This window comes from Anoplophora glabripennis, unplaced genomic scaffold (genome assembly GCF_000390285.2).
Source record: "Anoplophora glabripennis isolate ALB-LARVAE unplaced genomic scaffold, Agla_2.0 scaffold238, whole genome shotgun sequence".
In the NCBI taxonomy this organism is placed as follows: Eukaryota; Metazoa; Arthropoda; class Insecta; order Coleoptera; family Cerambycidae; genus Anoplophora; species Anoplophora glabripennis.
Window position 1 is genome coordinate 415,634 of NW_019416345.1, and position 20,628 is coordinate 436,261.

Below are 20,628 nucleotides of genomic sequence, written 5' to 3' on the forward strand. Positions count from 1 at the left end.
TAACTTAGTACGCTGAGATCACTTACTAGGTATATAAAAAATATACAAAGATAGGTAAAATCAATATAAAATAGTAACAGACTAATAATATTAAAAATTCTACAAACATACAAAACAATACATGTAAATAGGTACAGATGATAAGAACCAACAAATAGTTAAAACTAACAAATTAAATATTGTGTAAGTCACTTGATAAAAAACTGATTAAAATCATAAAAAACATTTCTCAATAAATAATTCTTAATTATTTTTTTGAAAGTATTTATATTTAAAATCTTTACATAGTCAGGAAGAGCTTTAAAAAATTTTAAACCCCAATATCCTGTACCATTTCGTGTTCTAGTTAGTTTTAGATGTTTATTTCTTAAGCGGTGCACTCCCTACAAAGTGAATCAGAAACAATTTATTTTGGCAATAAAAAGTTTATTTTTATAAATTTTTATAATATATTGGTATGTTTCAAGTAAATGGGCGTTATACAATGCAACTATATGACAAGAGTTGGAATTTGTTTACCTTACGAATTTAGAAAAACTATTTAATTTTTTAAGTTATTTGGATCTATCTTGTGGAATATTTAGCATACCCCTGGAACTTATTTTTCTCTAAATACACTGGCTAGAGACTTTTGTTCTGGTTATAGAAGTGCAAGATATCAGAGTCGACGTTTGATCACACTTCTTGATGCCCTCGTTGAACGGAAGATTTACATGCGATTGGGTATTACAATAAACGAAAACCAAATATATATGAAGTTACTACTTTCGCTGGAATCCCGCAACAATGCAGTGCAAAACATAAAACCAGATCACCGATTCGAGACCAACGAAAATTTATGGATTTATCCGTTTATTTCCTGACTCATACCTTTTACTGACTGCCCTATATGTCAGAGGCAAACATCGGCGGCTTTGAATCCACATGTCGCCGATTAAATAACAATAACTCAAGCGGTGCTGTATGCCGGTTTTCACTTCGCATTCGAAGTGCGAAGCCGTGCTATTCTTGCACCCCGTTGCAAGGTAGAGAGAGGAAAACGTGGCAGCAGCACATATCGCAGCAGCGTCTTCCACCAGGTGCGGGCGTAGCGGAGCGACAGCTTGCAGGTCGAAGGTCACACTCGTGATACGTATCGCGGAGATTAAGGCTCGTGGACCCTTGTGAGTACATTTGCTAGAATGGCTCTCAGACATTTCTTTCGGCGTGTGTACACTTTTATGATGGCGCAAGTAGTTGCTCTGGCTGTCAAGCGCTTGCAGAATTACGCAAGATGGTAATGTATACATCTACTTGCTAGAGCGAAACTGATAGGGAAGAAATTCCAATCATTTAAGCAATGATATTCCGCCTAGTCTTTCGGTTCTAGTCATGCGTTCAGAGCACCTACAAATCAATAGGCCACTCTGTGTCAGTATTAGGTACATGTGCAATTCTTTTAATAATGTTTCATGACCAAGTAAAAAGCATATCTTTTTTGAAACCAATTTGAATACAAAAAACATCTGCCAAATTAAATCCAAGATTCCGATCACCCTGTATATTAGATGAAATGTGTACCAAAATAATCGCAATAAAAAAATGCAGAACAAAAACATACAAAGAAGGGTTTAACACTTACTGAAAAGATACAAAAAAAATGATTGTCTATTATAATGTCATCAGGAAGAAAAGAAGCCTCAGATAGTCATCTTGTAGATTAATTGAAATTACTATTTCCTCTCACACTGCTGATTACTTTTTTAAATAATAAAGTAGGTTTCCTCTTCCAAATATGATCTAACACAAAACTGAGATGGTAATCATAATATTGATTTTTCGTTTCGTGCAATTATTATAACTACTTCCTCCTGACTTTTTAGACCGTTTGACATTTCCTGCGATCTGGATTCTCTCTCTCCCTCCCCTCTAGTAGTAGATCCAATACAATTTCGCATAAGTAGCTTTCCCGTTTGTGGGTATCGATTTTTGGTTTTGGAGCGGGCTGGGAAGTTGCTCCGAAGTCATTTTAATTAGGCTGTCAGCACAATTCTCATGGCATTGACGTAACAGTAATTGATCGTAAGTTTCGGGGAATTTCTTATGCTTAATTTACCGCGTTCTAATTATTTCCTTTTAATTAATCGTGACGCGTCGATTCTGGAATACCCCGGCAATCTCTTGAGGCCCTGCGTGTAAGTATCGTGTGTAACCTGGGAATTGCACAACTGTAGGAGTTCTTTGGAAAGTTTTATAGAATTTCGACAGTTTCTTTTCAAATTACAACATTGCGAATTCAACTTTTTTGCGAAAAAAATTCATTTGGAGTCTGTAATGTCTATCCCATAACATGAAATTCATTTGTTTATAAGCATAGTTCGTAAAATTAGTTAGACAAGAAAACTTTGTTTAGTGGCATTAATTAATCAAACAACATTTTGTCAGGAAGCCAAACTGCCATAAAAAAAAACGTGCGTTTCTCTCAAAAACAGTACATTTCTCTTAAAAACGTTGCGTTTCTCTTAAAAACGTTGCGTTTCTCTAAAAAACGGTGCGATTCTTCCAAAATCTCTGCGTTTTTCTCAAAATGCGATGCATTTCCCTCAAAATCGCTATATTTCTCTCAAAAATGGCGTTTCCCTTAAAAACCCATGTTTTTCTCAAAATAAAATTGTGCGATTTTAGTAAATGCAGCGAAGTAAAATGAAATTTTGCATTATAATGTAGAACGGTAAAAAACATAACCTCAAAAAGTTGACACTCGAAAAGCTCGTAGCCAATAACCTTGTTTGCGTTAGCTTAATATCTTTACAATGAAGTAAAAATATGATAGCTTGTAATAAAGTTTGTTTAAAATAAATTTTATAGACTGGTCAAAAAACAAACAACATATTGGTTGTTTAATTATGCAAGTATATAGTCTTTTCGATCTCAAATGAGATCTGGTACATACCTGGTACACAGCAACTCAGCATTGAAATATTTGAAAAACTTGTTCCCATATTGACTTAGCTGATTTAGCCATACCCATATACAGGTATGGTTGCCCAGTTGAAGAATGGGCGCGCGGGCACACGGCGAACAAACACAGCCGCACTAGGCGACCGGCCATACATTTCAGTTGTCGACAAATTGCCTAGCAGTGCAATGCAGCAATGCGGAATTTGGTGTGATTCAGGTAATTTTAATATTTATTATAGGCAACTTCTCTTAATCATTTTGTTTACTAATATTATTACAGCATGGCATTTTGAAGACCTTTTGAAACGGAACAAAACGAAATACCGCCAGACAATATTGAATTAGTAGAACCGATTGTTGATGAATAGATTTAGAATTTAAAAATAAAGATTTACATGCTCAATGTCAGCATCTCATTCTAAATATTTACGATTGTTTAAAAAAGGAAGAAAATGAAAAATCAGATAATGAAATAATAAATAGAATTCACATATTAACTAAAGTTTCAGTGTCCACAATTTTTCGTGTTATTAAAAAAGGTGTTATACATAGATCATTGCGTAAAGAGGAAGCGAAAACAAAAATTTTGAAATATCAATGACATGACGAAAGACATAATTCTGCGGACAATTTATAATTTATATAAAGAACATTGGAGATACATGTAGAAATTTTCTGCACATTGTATACAAATTTTTATTATTTTTTACCTTTGGCAGAAAACTTTGTTTAGGGACGCCTATGAAACTCATTAAATTTTATTGCTGGGCGTTTTTATACATGTTCAACTGACTTCGGAAAGACTGTAACAATCTCCGTTTTCTGTTTCATCTTATTTCGTACAGAAAGTGTGAAATAAGTGACATTGCCAGTAGAGATAATTAGACGATTCTCTTGTGGTACGGTATAGATAACTGATCATATTGTTTTTCAACTGTAAAGCATTTTACAGTTGTAAGTTACAGTAAGTTATAATTACACTTGCGAGGCTATGGTTGAGACAATGTAATATAATCGCAATAACGTATATTATTAGCCTAGGATAAAATTATTATATGCACTTGGACACATAGACACAGAAACATGATAAACATGCTGTAATACATTTTGAAAAAAATCAAGAACGACGATCTCATTCAGTAAACCACTATATAACTGTTATTTCTTAAATTACGCGTTAAATTTTCGCTATATCAACATTTGGTATGTGGATTTTACTGGGTTACTATACAGGGTGTTTAAAAAAGAGTGCAAAATATTTAAGGAGGTAATAGTATGACCAAAATAAGCAGAAAAGTCTCAATAAACATGGGTCCGCAAAGTAACGGTTGCGGAGATATGGAATGTTTTATGTTTTTTAGCCCCTTTTTTATTTTGCAAAAACGTTGTGTATTTTCTTATAATAGTTGGTTGATGTTTAGTGAAATAAACAGTACGTATTTGACAGTTGTTCTCAGTGCACAAGTTTTCTTTCGCTATGGCTGGTTACTCTAACGCAGAATTAACAGACATGCATTTCATGTATGGTCGTGCTAATGGGAACGCCACCGAAGCGCGACGTCTTTATGTTGACGCTTATCCAAATCGCCAGATTCCTTCACAACGCATGTTTGGAAGAATTCACCAAAGATTGCGTGATACCGGTTCCTTGAGCAAACAGTGCCATTTATCCGGAAGACCAAGGTCGGTATCCACTCCTAGAGCAGAAGAAGAAATTCTAGCACTGGTAGAGCAGAATCCAGGTACGAGTGTGCGGAGAATATCAGCCGAGGTAGGAATTAGTGGTCCTCTTGTTTGGAGAATCCTTCACGAGCAACTGCTTTATCCATACCATGTGCAACGAGTACAGGCCTTAAATCCAATAAATGATCATCAAGCACGTTTGGTTTTTTGCCGCTGGTTTCTACGTCATGATGCTGAAGACCCTCGTTTTCTTGCAAACATTCTTTTTACTGATGAGGCCGGGTTCACAAGAAATGGAGTGTTTAATTTTCACAATACGCATATTTGGGCCGACGAAAATCCTCATGCTCTAATAGAATCTGGACATCAGGCACGTTTTTCATTAAACATTTGGATGGGTATTGTAGGTGACAGGTTTCTAGGTCCTGTTGTTTTACCAAACCGATTAACAGGCGCTGCTTACCTCAACTTTCTGCAGAACACACTGTATGAGTTTTTGGAAGACATTCCTTTGAATCAGAGGCAACAAATGTGGTTCCAGCATGATGGTGCTCCAGCTCATTTTTCCATGGCCGTTAGAGAGCATTTACACCAAACTTTTCCACATAGATGGGTAGGAAGGGCCGGACCTGTTTTATGGCCTCCAAGATCGCCTGATCTGAACCCTCTAGATTTCTTTGTTTGGGGATATTTGAAGACATTAGTGTATGGTACTCCTGTAAATAGCCTGGAAGAGCTGCAGCTACGGATTAATCAAAAGTGTCAAGAAATCCAAACCAAGGAGGGTGTTTTCGAAAGAGTTCGAATATCGTTGAGACGAAGATGTCGTGCCTGCTTGGAAATGGACGGAGGGCACTTTGAACATCTTCTGTAACTTTGTTTTTTGTTTGTTAAAAGCTTCCTTTGTCGGTTTATTCCTAATAAAATAAAATGTTTGAAAAACGAATAGTGGTCCATATCTCCGCAACCGTTACTTTGCGGACCCATGTTTATTAAGACTTCTGCTTATTTTGGTTCATACTATTACCTCCTGAAATATTTTTCACTCTTTTTTTAACACCCTGTATATGGTTCCTGGATATGGAGAAATACCAAAAAATATCCAGAGGTAATTTAAGGGTCGTGAGTTAAACAGTATTCCCTATATAAACTGTCACTATCACACAGCACACATAAAAACGAATTAAGAAGATTTTCATTTCAGTCGCCTGCCGAATCTCTTTGATGTTCATTATATTTCTTATTTTTGAATCAGTAATCGTACGAGTTAAAATTAAAATTTTTATTAAGTATTAAATATAATTGGATCGCGCTGAGACCATTTGTTGAGAAACGAACAAAAAAGCTCTTGATTTCATGCTACAAGTTGCGACAACAGGTGTAGGTATTTGTGAAACTAAATAATAGAATTACGTTGAAACTGTATACGCGTACTCTCGTTTCTCGGAGGCAGCCAACAGATATTACTTAACATAACGGATAGTATAATGATATATAAATCCGAGGGGAAATGTTTAAGGCAATAATGCGACTCGGTAACTCGATACAAAATCCAGGTTGATGTTTGACAGGGTAAAGTAAATGGCAAACAAATGCGTTACTGTCTATCAAATCAAGAAATTTGCATTTGATAACATTCCTTTATAGTCAATAAAAAAAATCACGAGTATACGGGGTGTAGTGAGAGTGGTTTAATTTTTTTTAATGGTAAACGTTTTTTGTTTTAATTTTTTTTGTTAAACTTTAACAAATAGTGATACTTATTTTTAATTTGCTTTATATTAATGAATCTATTTACAATTTCATTGTTTGATATCTTGTAACAATTAAAATTTATATTGTCAAATTATAATGAAACCTTAGTAAATACTTTTTCAGGTTAATATTTTTAAATTCACTCCTGCCGGTTCATGACGATCTTCACCTTCGTTTTTTTTCGAAAAATGTTCATCCGATTGACAAGCCACTGCTATTGGGAATAAAATGATCTGCACGTTCTTTTTAAGACACTATTGACATTTTTAGCTTTAGCCGATATAAAGATAATTAAGAAGAACCATTTTCAAATTAACAACTTCAACGACTGTATCTCGTTAATGAACAAAAAACTATCCCCACTATTTTCCAAGGGGAAGTTTTTTGAGGTATAAACGGGACACCCCGTATCTCGAACGACTATGCAACTACTTATTGACCCTTTTCTATTCGAAATTTCTCTTCTGTAAGTTCGTTTACATATTCTATCGTTCTGTGGTTTAATCTGAAGGTGCGTGGTTCCTTTAGAATCCTAGTGCTTTACCAATACCGCGACATAATTTTATTATTAATAAATTATAAACAAAATGTGTATAAGAACAGGAATTTCAGCAAAAACTCGGTTAAATAACACGCACAAGAAACTACTTAATTACGGATTGTTTCTTTTCCTTACTGGCTTGCGCATTTTTGCGTGCTCGGCCGCCGTTTCTTTGGACCGCCTGTATTTGGTAATAAAGTAAGCGTTGCCAACCTTCACCTGATTTTCCCAACGTCGAAGTGCAACAGTACCGACTTCTGTCGCAATGTCGCGGTTGAAATTTTATTATTACGTTAGGTTATTTCATAGCCAGCGATATAGAATCCGGTTTTTATTGTGTACCGGCTTTATTATATTTGCTTTATTACATGTTATATACCCTTGCCTTGCGGCGTCTGAATTATAAAAATTTATCGCCGCATTGAATTCCACGGTATTAAAACGCCACTGCAGTTGTTCGAGTTTCACATGAAGAAACTATTACCTTGTACAATTTTTTCATGTTATCGATTCAGTTTATTGATTTTCCTACTATGGCTAGTACTAAATTTCTAATAATGTGTACAAGATGAGATATGTTCATGTATTCCATCATTGCCTCGAGAATTACCATTAATGTGGGGAGAATAGGCGTTTTTAAGAATCGTGTATTGCTTATGGTATAGCCCTCAAAAAATGGCCATATCAAAATTTTTATAATAGATAATTATCCACTCTAACATTGTATAGTTTTTCCGATCTCAATTAAAGACCAAAGAAAGAGGCGTACGGGGGCAAACGCCGCACAAACACAGCCGCACTGGGCGACTGGGCCATAAATTTCAGTTGTTGACAAGTTGCCTAGCAGTGCTGTGCAACAATGCGGAATTATTTTATCGCTGATTATTTTTATTTAATAACTTTTCTAACCTAAACTAACAACCTTTCCTAGCAAGGATATGTTCATATCTTCCCGTTGGTTCTTGGCGAGCAGTAATATATTTTAATGAAAATGTAAATGTTTTTTGATATGTCGTAACCAAAATTTACCATCATTATAATAAAATTGTTTCAAGACATAAATAATTAAAATATGTTGTTAGCCAAATGAACATAACGAGCGTTCAAATAAAAACGTAGTCGAAGTTGGCTCTGACACATTGGATGTAGGGAGTAGCTTATAGCGACCAACTTAACCTCATTTCTCAACGAGCTGTATAGCAGCTGTCAGTTTCAATAACGTTAATGACTATATAACTTTATTTTAAAGAATAATCGTGATGACAATAACAAACAATTAAAGAAGCTGCGGAAAGTGTCCCCCTCATTGTTTCAAGCACTTTTCACACCTGTTCCTCAAAGAATTAAAGACATTTTCTAAGATGCTCGGGGTATTGTTAATTTCACGAATCTTGTCTATAAGTCGAGCCTGCAGATGGTTTAAATCAGGAATAGGCAGTTCAAAAATAGTGTTTTTAAGGTAAGGCCACAAAAAGAAATCACACGGCGTAATATCACATGACCTCGGTGGAAATTCATGTTCAGCATTGAGACTTATTAGTCGATTTTGGAAAACTTCCCTCAACATATTCATCGTCTCGCCTGCCGTATGTGCCCTTGCGCCATCTTGTTGAAAGTAAAAGTTTGTAATTTCGTTTTCTTCCAGCTGGTTAACAAAAGGAGCGATAATTTCTTCTCTATACCTTTGCGCAGTAAGAGTACCATTAAAAAAAATAGGTCCATAAATCCTCCTTCGATTGAGAGCACACCAAACTCCAATTTTTTGAGCGTGTAGAGGGCCCTCGACAAAAAAGTTATCTGGTTTTTCAGAAGACCACATTCTCATATTCTGTGAGTTTACGTAACCACTTAAATGAAACCAGGCTTCATCAGAAAAAAAGGTGATATTATGAAGTTCACCGTAGTTGTTTAAAAACCATTCACAAAATACAGCCCGTCGCGGAAAATCAACTTCATGAAGTTCTTGCTGACAAGTTAAACGATAGGAGAACAAACGCAAATCTTTTTTTAACACTGTGTGGCAGGTACCGACTGATACTCCCACCATTTGTGATAAAACACGTACAGAAGTTCTTGGCGCATTTTCCATTATTTGTTGGACATTTTCTTTTAATTCTTCAGTCCGCTTTTTAGGTCGGCCGCTTCCTTCTTTTCTTGTTACACTGCCCGTTTCACGAAAAACATTAACACAACGCTGAACTGCACTTTGAAAAATTTTGTACTCAACAACGCCGGGAAATTGATTTTGAAATTCTATGAAACATTCCTCAATAGAATACTTCCATATTCCATCAATCTTGCGTCCATTTCTAAAGTAGGACTCTATGATAAACACTTTTTGTTCTTGAGAAAACACCATTTTAAACGCTTTTTAAAACGAAAATATTCAAATTGATAGCGGCGATATAGCGCTTTGACAGATGACGTTTAAGTTCATTTGCTATACGCTACGCCCTACGTCCAAATTTTCAGAACCAACTTGACCACGTTTTTATTTTAACGCTCGTTATAATCGAATTTATACATTGTATACAAATTAATATTATTTTTTTACCAGAAAACTTTTTTAGAGACGCCTATGAAACTCATTAAATTTTGTTGCTAGGCGTTTTTATACATGTTCAACTGACTTCGGAAAGACTATGCTACCAAGACATACAATATCCTGATAAATATTATATAGGGTGTTGCATAAGTGTGTATTATTATTTGTCATTCTTTGAAATTAACCAAAATGTATTGTAGTGACAGCGGCCTACTACGAATCAAATACACGCAAGCTCAGAATAGAGGTTCATAACGTATTTTACAACGTTTAAAATTTTTTTTTCTCAATAACTAAGAGCAATACAAATTTTTTCTAAAAGAAAAAAAAGTTTCTGAATAAATAAAGGCATCTTATAATATTATTTCGCTCATGAAATCTAAAAGAATAAAAAAGTATGTAGAAAAAACTTAAGGGGCGGTTTACTTTACCTCCTTATAGCAAACCAGGAAAATATGCTAGTAAAATATGATTCTATAAATGCAATAATCAAGTCAAATTTCGTTTTCTTGTTTTTGAGAAAAATTGGAAAAAGCCAGTTTACACCGCTCCCCTTTAATGGTAACTTTTTATGGAAGGCTCCAATTAAAGAAATATATATGAAGGACCCCCCATTAAAATTTTCCGAGGAATGCAATCCTGAATTTGTACACACTTATGCAACACCCTGAAGATATAAAGCAAAGTAATTAAATAAGTATTTATTCAATCATTATATTTATTCTGATTGATTAAGCTTTTTTACTTTCAAAATGTACATTTCCGAGTGAATTTGATGATAATATATAAAATTATAATCCATCCCTATTATAAATGCATTAATATGAGTGTAGATAAGTATTAAATTATACGCTCTTTATCGAATTTGAATGTGGTAATCTCGATGCGAGATCTTAAAAATGCATCCAAAGCAGAGTAGGTACATACATATTTCGCAACGGAAAGTAAAAGTCTTCCACCTATCATCGGGCTCTGTATGTCGACTCGTGGGCTTATTGCCTACTTCCATTGAATACGGCGTTACGTAATATAATTTATTTAAAATAGAGCGCTGTCGGTGCTTCGTTACCTTTTATGAGTGGTACGACGCATGGTGAGTAGAAAAAGAAAAGAGAATTGATCCAGCATCCTGTAATTATGAGCCGGGAAAAGGCGAGATAAAAATATTGTAGAGATTTTTTCGCGCGTTCTAAATAAATATGTAGTTTGTTAAAATGCAGTAAAAATACTAGTTCAATTTATTTTATCGTGTGAAACAATTAATAGGCCCATTTGACATATTTTTTAAATTCATACTTAGCAAGCATTCATCGCAATTTGTTAATGTGCAAAAAATCAGTTTTTATTCAACAATTTCTCCCTAAAAATAATTAATGGTTATGGAGGGCGGGAAAACAAAGGGAAACATGTTGTAACGTCTTACATGCACCATTTCGTCCATTTTTTCACGTAATGACAACTAAATCAATGGTAACTTTTTTAAACAAAAGTAACACTCCCGATGAGTTTTCCAAAAGTCCATTCCGACTATAATAAATGTTATGCACTTACAGCAAATTAAACCCTTAATATTATTTTATATAAAGCAATAAAATAATTCACCCGGAAAAATATTTGTACAACAGACGCAATTTTCTTATACTCATTTTTTTTTTCATTAAAGTTTGTTCAGAAAACCTTGAAAACGTAGATGCAAATAGATTCCTCGATTGTTGCAATACCTTAAAAATTATACAGGCTCGGAGAGTTGCAAGTAGCGGACCCTGCATAATGAGCTTTTATTATTCCATACCATTTCGAAACAGACTATATTAAGTATTTATGATAGTTACCAATGCCTTAGTACCGGAATAATTTTAGGTACGTTCACTTTCCCAATATTTCCAAAGCTTCTCGGATAGAATTTGGTCCGCTCCAATAAATTGGGCAGGGTATTGATAGAGACGTTAATTAATATTTCAGCCAGTTAGGCAGCTGGAAGGACCTACCCAGTCTCTGGAGTTGCTACCAAGATACGAATTGACGCAGAAGCTCGAAGGGGATGATTGATGTCTGGTCTGGAATATATTAGCTTTACATATCCCGGCTAACAGGCAATTTTCGATTTTACGCGAATGTGCAACGTTAAGAATAACTTGTTTCTGTAGGATTCTAGATAGATTTATATCATTTAATTGTATCTAAAGATTAAACTCAATCACTGGAACATGAAATAAGTTGGAAACAAGCAACAGCAAGTTAATTTTATTAATAATCATAGTTCAAATAGTTATTATGGGAAATTCTACAAAAATTATATTAGATGTTTCTATATTGCTATACAGGATGTCCCACGGTGACGGCCAATTAGAATTATTTCAGAGACTACTTCGATCTGAATTTTGAAAATTTGGGATCCCGGGTTTTCGGGCATACTCTTCTCAACTAAAATAATGGCGTCCACGTTTCCGGTTATACCGGAAATCGCCACTTCCGGTTATACCGGAAATCGCCATCAACTTGCTTATTTTAAATGGAACACCCTATATATTATTGCAATTTTGGATTCTACGTGTTATTTTAAGTGGACTTTTATGAAGTTTCCCTATTCTTAAAATTAACCGTTTTCGAGATATTTAATTTTTTCCAAAAAAATGGAGAGAAACAGTGACTAGCTTCAAACCATGTGTATTTTATAGTAAGAAAGATAAAGCAACAATATTTATAGGGGGGATAGCTAGACCCCTAAGCTTCCCATCCATACTTTCAAAGTGGCTTAATTGCATACAGGGTGCTAGAAATTTAATGCCGAGTTTAGTTAACTTCAAACCTTCATAAGTCGGTTTTTTTAAATGGAACACCCTGTATGTTTTTCTATATTCTGATACACAATTTTATTCTCTTTCGAACGGTATCAGGGTTCCCTATACCTATCTCTTCTAGTTTTTAAGTTATCTACTATTTTTTGTGTAATCACCTAAAATCATGTAATTTCTTGCGAGGATAGCTGTGGAATTTTTAGCAAAACTTCAAAACAAACAACTAAACTGTCAATTTGTTGTTAGTCTCTTGCAGTGACAGTTTAATTTAGTGTTTATAAGAAATGGAAAACAATACATATTCAAATGCTGATATTTTAAATTTATTATTCATTCACGGACGTTGCAATGGGATTATAAGCAGAACATGTACAGTTTTTAATGAGACATATCCAAATTTGCCACCAATGAGCAGAAAAAAGTTAAGAAGAATTTTAGCAAATCAACTAGAGTATGGTCGAATTTGTGCAGAAAGAATTTTACCAAAACCAATAACTTCAAATGAAGATAATGTAATAAATGTGCTAGCCTATTTTAATGTTCATCCAGAATCCTCAACTCGTGCCGCAGAGTATGATTTAGGCATTTCACGAGCGTCCATTCACAGGATGCTAAGAACTAATGATATGCATCCATACAAATTTAAGCTACTTTCTGCTCTTCATCCGGGTGACGCCGTGCAACGTGTACAATTTTGTGAAACGATGTTAGTGCGATACCAAGAAGATCCACAATTTTTGCAACATATTATATGGACAGACGAGTCAAAATTTACGAGAGAAGGTATTTTTAATAGACATAATACTCATTTGTGGTCATCTGAAAATCCTCATGTTATCCGGGAAAGAAACTTTCAAAATAAATTTAGCGTAAATGTTTTTTGTCTAATTAAAGATAACCAAATTTCTTACCATATCTACGAAGAAAATTTAAATGCCGACAGATATCTCAATATTTTGCAAACGGTTGTGGCAGATTTTCTAGATGATATACCTTTAGACCAACTAAGGAAGTGTTGGTATCAATTAGACGGGGCTCCACCTCACTGTCACAATCAAATCGATCAACAGCTGACTGAAATGTTTGAAGATAGATGGATGAGACGCCTAGGACCGTGGAATTGGCCAGTGAGGTCTCCCGACCTCACTCCATTAGATTTTTATGTTTGGGGAGTAATAAAGCAAAAAGTTTATTCTACACCCGTTGCTTCAAAAGAGAATTTGATTGCTCGCATACGAATAATGAATTGCCTGCAGCTGAAATTACAAAAGCGGTGACTGATGGTGTTATCTCTAGAAGCCACAAGTGCTTAGCTGTTAATGGGGGTCATATTGAACACTTTTTTTATCTTTTTGCGTTATTATTATGTTATGTTGAATTCATAATTAAAATTGTGTATTACTATGAAGTTGATTTTTTTGAATTCTTCTTACCTTTATTCTGCAGATTGGTGGAAAATTGGAATGTCTTATTAAAAAGTGTAAATGTTCTGCTTAGAATCCCATTGCAACGTCTGTGAATAAATAATAATAAATAACTGATGACGTTTAGTTGTTTGTTTTGAAGTTTTGCTAAAAATTCTAGAGCTATCCTCGCAAGAAATTACATGATTTTAGGTGATTACACAACAAATAGTAGATAACTTAAAAACTAGAAGATATAGGTATAGGGAACCCTGATACCCTTCGAAAGAGAATAAAATTGTATATAAGTATATACAAAAACATACAGGTGTTTCATAAAAAAAAAACGACTTATGGAAGATTGAAGTTAACTAAACTCGGCATTAAATTTCTAGCACACTGTATGCAATTAAGCCACTTTGAGAGTATGGTTGGGAAGCTTAGGGGTCTAGCTATCCCCCCTATAAATATTGTTGCTTTATCTTTTTACTATAAAATACACATGGTTTGAAGCTAGTCACTGTTTCTCTCCATTTAAAAAAAAAAATATCTCGAAAACGGTTAACTTTAGGAATAGGGAAACTTCATAAAAGTCCACCTAAAATAACACGTAGAATCCAAAATTGCAATAATATATAGGGTGTCCCATTTAAAATAAGCAAGTTGATGGCGATTCCGGTATAACCGGAAGCGGTACGTGGACGCCATTATTTTAGTTGAGAAGGGCATGCCCGAAAACCCGGTATCCCAAATTCTCAAAATTTAAATCGAAGTAGTCTGAAATAATTCTAATGGGCCGTCATCGTGAGACACCCTGTATAAGGTACGTATACAAAGTAAACGTCTTGTTTTTGAAAATAAGAACAACAAAAAGTTTTTTTTTAGAAGCTGATTTATTTTATTCAAAATAGTTCCCTTCGGACTCAATACAACGATTTGCATGGTCTAAAAGCATGTCGAATGAGGATTTTAGATCGTTGACCTTGATATCCTTCAGCGCAAACAGTTTCTATGACAAAAACAAAATTATGTTCTGTCAAATTTTAGACATTCTTGTCACATCAAGTCACGTATTTTGTGAGCTGGGCCCTCCCACATCTGACATTTGATAAGTCATTATTTGACCACTATTTTTTTGATATTCCTGCCTTGTTCAGAAAAAAAAAATAAAAAAATAGTAATAAACGTTTCCCCTTTATTATGTTATTTTTATTGCTTTACGGATACTAGGTGTGCCTGTTGAAGATATATGGTGTCCATGCGAAACAAAGTAATAATAAAAATGTCATATGGTACCTATACGTGTTTTGTAAATAATAATTATTCGACAAAAGTTTGCAAGGTTATTTTTATGTCGGATGGATTCGTATTATGTGCAAGGATATAGGTAAATAAACTATGAAGAATGTAAAGGTCAAAACATGCAGTGATATATCGATGTTTAAAATAATAAACATTTTCAGAAATGCAATAAGCATGCTTCTTTGACTACCGTAGTTGGCTTTGACGTGTAATTTTCAAATGAACTTTTATTATATCCTAATAAGTGCCAGTTTCAGCCAACCGGATATAGTGGTGTTGAACTAGATTGTATTCAAGCACAAAAATTTAATTTTATTTCACATTTAAACTCCTTTAAGGATAAGGATTTTACAAAAAATTTTTTTACGATATTGATTCCATTTCTCATGCTGCATCTATTCCCAAATTTTTTTGGATAAGTTATGAATCACCCTGTATAGTTTTAATCCTTGGTTTTTCTTGGCGTCTATTTCCTAAGGATCTTTAATGACTTTAACGTAAACTCTGAAGCTAAACCTATTTGCTTAAGATCGTTAAAATATTTGAAATATCCGATTAAGATCGTCAGTAACTACTAACCTAATTTCCAAGAGGCTCAAACAGTCCGCAGTTAACAGCAGGATATAATTATCTAAATTCCAAAGTTCTAGTCGTCTTAAAGAATTGCATAATATCACTATACATTGCATACATAAGCGAATACCAATATTGCTATTTTTTTTTGGAAGTACCTTTGGTTGTTTTCCCTGAGATAACTTATAAATTACTAAATAATTATTAAAAATTTGACACTGATTATGGTAATGAACTAATTAACGGTTATTTGCTGATATCTCCGGATATTGTGTTATATAATTCAATTATTATCTATTATTATGTTTTTGTGCCTTACACCAAAAGATAGATAGACAAAAGATAACAAAAATCGCATATTTGATTTTCAGATTCTTAGTTATATTCTTATAAACGAATTATAAGAATGAATACGGAATAAACTTTCAAAACCTTAACTTTTATGTTACGGTGAACTCCTGAACAATTACATACCTTTTCAGTGAGAGATAATTATTTCTGGTTAGACAAAACCAAGTTTATAAAATCAACATTAGCCTATTGAGGCAAGAGATTCGTTTTTGACTGATCATAACAAAATGATTTTCGCAAATTTATAGTGTTCCATACAGTTTTAGTTTGGTTTTGCGATTTCGCAACCTATTAGTTGTTCGACGATAAATTTCTTTATAACTTTTGTAATAGCTAGGATCAGTTAAACCATTTACATGTCGAGTATGCAGTTCTTTTAAGTGCATTGATGATATCTTTATACAATTAGTACATCATTTTTTAATACTCAGATTTTTTTGTAATACAGTGTGGTCGGTTTTTCATGGCTCACCATTGACATCTGGAAAACCGTAAGATATACAGGGTGACTCAAATAAGAAAAAAGTGAAAAATAGGGAAAAACTGAAAATAGCGATTTTAGAAAATGCCATCTAGCATACTTATTTCACAACAAAAAGGGCTGAAATTTGGTACTGGAGAATAAGAAGATACGAGGAATCCATTTTCGACGAAACAAAATTTCTACGGCCACTAGTTTCAGTTATGCAACATTCAATTGTTTTTTTCTTATGGGCGCCATATTGAATCTTGACAGTAACAGATAAATGATAAAATTACGAACACTAGGTATTATTTTATTTGAAGAATAACCCACAAAATTAAAGAAATTCAATAATTTATTTAAAAAATTAACAACATCTACGTTCAAAATTGATAAATGTGAGTTTTCCATTTTTATTTCTAAAATAAGTTAAAAATTAATAACTTCTAGTCGTTCTTGACGTAAAACAAAACTCAGTACTCAATTAAACAAAATACACAAATATTCTACAAATCCTACATAAATATTTCAAAAGTATCGTCCATTCTCGTGCAGATAAAGCTCAGTCCTCAATCTAATTTTGTCTACAGCGTTTTGAATACTTTATGGTGAAATAGATCTAAAAGCAGCAAAAACTCTTTCGTGTAAGTAATAATAAGTAATATTTTTACAGGGACTATAATAAAAAAATCTAAAGGGTTGAGGCATGGAGACCGTGGAGGCCAAGCTACATGTCCATGAGTGCTAATCCAATGATTGCACACCTTGCAGAATTATAAGGCTCTGCGCCATCTTGCTGAAACATATCTAATTTCTAATGTAATGTAAGATTATCCAATGCATCCTCCATTTCTATCCTTAAAATATCTAAATATTTCTACTAATAAACGGTCCTATTATACGGCCATTTAATATTCCACACCATGTGGTGTGTTAAGGGAAAATGTAATTTGGTGGCTAGTCGCCTGAATCAAATTTGGATTTTCTGTGGCATAATGCTTATTTTTTCTATTAAAAAATGCCGTTATTTATGAACGTAGTTTCATAGATCCAAATAATTTTCCTGCGAACAATGTGGTCTTTCCCTGAAACCAGGGAAAGACAACATTCTACAAAATTCCATTCCTCGTTCCCTATTTCCTGTATGTAGTTTTTGTATTGGTTTGAATTTATAATCATGGTACTTATATTTTTTCAAAATTCCTTCAACGGTTGTCCGTGAAGTAACACATTTTCTTGCGATTGCCTTCGTAGATCTCTCAGAATTTATGTTAACGTGTCCCAAGACATTTATTTCATTAACGGGTTCCCGTCTTAGATACCTATAGTAGGATCGTATTCGATGCAAAGTAGAGCAAAAAATTGTCGGTCTTTTATCAAAGGAAAATCATTTTTAGGACGCGTAAGATGAACCATTTCAAATTTAAAATGACATTGAATGTAAAATCTGAAATACCGCATTATACTTATTGTGTTCCGGTAGTGGCTGTAGTCGCCTAGGTGCATCGAGTGTACGAAGTGGTCGGTTATAGGTCAAATACTAACCTGGCGAGCTTGGTCGTAAATCAGAGAGCGCCTTCAAAAAAACAAGTAAACGACAGTGGCGCGTACAGAGGTAAAATGTAGTTCATATGTGGATTTTAAAAAACAAATTAGATTTATAATAAATTACATTTAAAATAAATAGTTTATGAGAATAAAGGAATTTTTGTAGGAACAGGGGTGCCAGACGTGAACTGATCCCTTCATAATGCATGAAAAAAAATAATCAATTTCTAAACCCCCTAGAACCGTACTGCACTGGATCCCTTGACAGGTAATGATTTATTACTTTGCATCGAATTTGATTCTACTATACATTTAATTATGTGCTATTTGGAAAAAAAATCTCTGAAAACAAATAAACAGTATACCTACCTTTGTCTAGGTTTCTCCACACTTCCAAATTCTACCATATTTCTACTAACTTTTAAAAAACCGTTCGATGAGGCTCGTGTCTTTCTGGATATAATTGATGATATCTTCTAATAGTTTCTACAGCGTTTTTATTCATTTTTATGTATAATTCATACACCTTCTTCTCTGTAATTGAAAACTTTACCATAATTTCAATTAAAATAAGTATTAAAATAATGTACAGGCTGGTCCATTTTCGATGGGAATTCAAGGTATTTCAGAAACTACTAAAGATATGATAAATCTGACACCACGTTCTCGAGCTCGATTCTCGAGCTCGATTTTCATGGCAAACTCGACTGTCATATCGGAAAATTGCTATCTTCATTTGTTTCTAAGTTACAGGGCGTTTCTCGTTATTGTGACATTTTTTAACATGTCTGTATCTCAACTGTTAAATAAGTTAGAGTTAAAGTGAAAACTGCTCAAGGCTAATTCTTTGGCGTAGAATTGAATGCCGGTATTAGATTTTTAGTATATGTTAAGATTTCGGAGTTATGACCCAAAGTTATATTTTTTTTAATGGAAATCGTAGCTGACCATGACATAAAAAAATAGAGATTTTTTTCCGCTTTTCAGCAATATATCACATGCTGTAGTTATTTTTACAAACACGGGAGATACGGGGTGTTTTATATATAAATTATATATTTTTTCCTTTATAATATGACCGGCTATGAAAATACAGATAAAACTATAATTCTTACTTTTACAAAAGTCATATCTGTTGTAAAAAATATAACATTTATTTTAAATGCACAACATATACTCGTGTGATAATATAATACTAACGAAATTCTAGGAGATAGGTGGATAGGAACAAACGGACCGATCAGATGGCCAGCTAGGTTACCTGGCTTGAGTCCGTTGGACTTTTTCCTTTGGGGTTTTCTAAAAGACATTATATTTAAAATTCCTTTTAATAATATTTCAAGTACCTATACATTTAATGAATGCTACCCGAAGCTTTGCCAGAAAATGCGTAAAATGTATGACAGTTGAGGGACGGCAATTTGAGCATTTAGCTGTCATTTTTAAAAGTTTTTATTCGAGTAGGTACTTACTATTGTTTAATTTACGTTTAATATTGTAACTTCAGTTGAAGTGGAATAAAAATTTGAAAACTGTCTTTTCTTATCTGTAATATATATTTTAAATAAACGTCATATTTTTACAGCAGATATGAGTTTTGTAAAAGTAAGAATTATAGTTTTGTATGTATTTTCATAGCCAGCCATATTAAAATGTAAAAAAGGATTGAATTTATATATAAAACACCCCGTATCTTCTGTGTTTGGAAAAATAACTATAGCATGTGGTATATTGCTGAAAAGCAAAAAAAATCTCCATTTTTTTAGCTACGATTTCCATTTAAAAAATTATGACTTTGGGTCATAACTCCGGAATCTTAAGACCTACTAAAAATCTAAAACCGGCATTCAATTCTACGCCAAAGAATTAGTCTTGAGCAGTTTTCACTTTAACTCTAACTTATTTAACAGCTGAGATACATACATGTCCAAACGTGTCACAATAACGACAAACGCCCTGTAACTCAGAAACAAATGAAGATAGCAAATTTCTGATTTGACAGTCGAGTTTGCCATGAAAATCGAGCTCGAGAACGTGGTGTCAGATTTATCATATCTTTAGTAGTTTCTGAGATACCCTGAAATCCCATCGAAAATGGACCAGCCTCTACACAAGGCAGCAAGCACTAGCAAATTTCGAATTTGTCAAAATGTTCGTTGATTTTTGTTTTACCTCAAGATCAACTAGATTTTATTAATTTTTTAAATAAATTATTGAATTTCTTTAATTTCATAGGTTATTTATTCTTCAAATAAAATAGTAGTGCATTGACGTGTTCGCAATTTTATCCTCTATCTATTACTGACAAGATCCTATATGGCGCCCATAAGAAATAAACAATTGTATAAATTTTCTTTTGCTGAAAATGGATTGCTCGTATCCTCTTATCCCCCAGTACCAAATTTCAGCTCTTTCAGTTGTGAAATAAGGACGCGAGATGGCATTTTCTAAAATTGCCATTTTCAGTATTTTTCACAATATTTCAGGAACTTTTTTCTAATTTGATCCACGGTTAATCCACCATAATATCTTACGGTTTCCCAGATGTTAATGGTGAACCATGTAAAACGGATAACTCTGCATTTTTAAATATACATTTTTAATAATATCCAAAAATATTATTAAAGTGGAAGTAACTGATAAATCATTATAAACGGAATAGATGACAGCGGTCCCTTAAATCGTCATTTCGCTTTAAATTAAAACTGTTTCAGCTAGCATTTGGA